Consider the following 1,416-nt stretch of genomic DNA (forward strand, 5'->3'; position numbering starts at 1 on the left):
TNTTGATTTTTGGGTTAGCGCGGGCCCGCAGTGGCGTTCGTAGCGTTGCCTTACCCCGCAGACCTCTTGGTCGAGGCTGAACTCTCTCCGGAGCTTTTCCCAGACTCACCATCTTCACACCGGTTTATCACAATGGTAACGCGCAGAGCAAAGACGAGTCTTCGCCGCCATGAAAGGCGGTGCAAAGCAAGCAAACTAACGATCCAGGAGCTTAGGTGCTTGTTACAACCCTACAACGACGATGATAACGTGGATGTGGTCCTTAGCGACGAGGCGAATCACCAAACTCTTCGAAGATGGTTCGAGTCGCTCTCAACCAATTTCGGTCGGCAGCGAGGGAAGAGGTTAAATGTTGTTAACGTTACCGCAATCAAGTCAATCGAACGCCCACATTTGCAGTTGAACGAGTCAACTCTCAACCGGTTTCGCCTGTGGGATAAGAATCCACAGACCTTCTGGTCGCCAGCGGCAGACGAGTCGCAGTTGAAGCAACGGCCACGCAACTCAATTGAAACATACTGCAAATACTTCACAGACTCCGCCATTCAACTCTACAAGAAATATTCAACTTACAAGATCTTATGGAGGTTCACAACAGCTGCTTTATATTTGCATTTTCGTCGTTGGAAACCTGAAATACAATCTATAAGGACTACCCATGTCCGTGACTTTTTGAGGTTCATGGGATGTGATGGCTCTGATGACGAAACCACAGCTCTTCTTGCTATCACTAAAGCTGGACAACGCCGAATTTCGTTCTGTCAGCTCCTGGCTATCCGTGTCCCTGCCGAACCACGTTTCATCGACCAAACAAACGATGAGGATGCAGCCAGTAACGCTGCGAACGAAGATGAACGCTTCAGAAGCGCACTTGGGATACTTTTTTATGAAAGCATACCTGATTCAATGTATGTGTTTTTATGTCAGGCCCAGACATAAACTAATCGTCACAGATTTGACGCCGAAGAAGGCCTTTTCCCAAGAGACCAAGATGCCATTATACGGCACCTCCATTCCATCGATATCTTGAGCCCCCCGACGCAATATGACACCTGTTACTTGGCAAATAAGTTACTGGACTATCAGCACTCCCTGGTTTGGCCTAAAGAAGGTGACCACCGCGCAGGTCGCATATTCACGCGAAATGATATCACGTTGGAACAAAACCTAACACAAATGACTACTATGGAGGCGGCTGGGATGTTGGAGTCTCTCGCTACTCATCAGCCCTCGCAAACATATCACTGCGCCGCGCAGAAGCAGCCTACTCATGAGTCGGCTCATACTCAACCCTTTGCTGACATCATGACTCCTGTTGGATGTCAAAATGGCGTCGCCGTCCTTCCCGACTCTCTCATCGGTCTCCCGCCACGGAACGCGTATCAAACTGCTTACCAAACTGGCATCTCCACGGAT

This window comes from Beauveria bassiana (genome assembly GCF_000280675.1).
Source record: "Beauveria bassiana ARSEF 2860 unplaced genomic scaffold BBA_S00077, whole genome shotgun sequence".
Lineage (NCBI taxonomy): Eukaryota > Fungi > Ascomycota > Sordariomycetes > Hypocreales > Cordycipitaceae > Beauveria > Beauveria bassiana.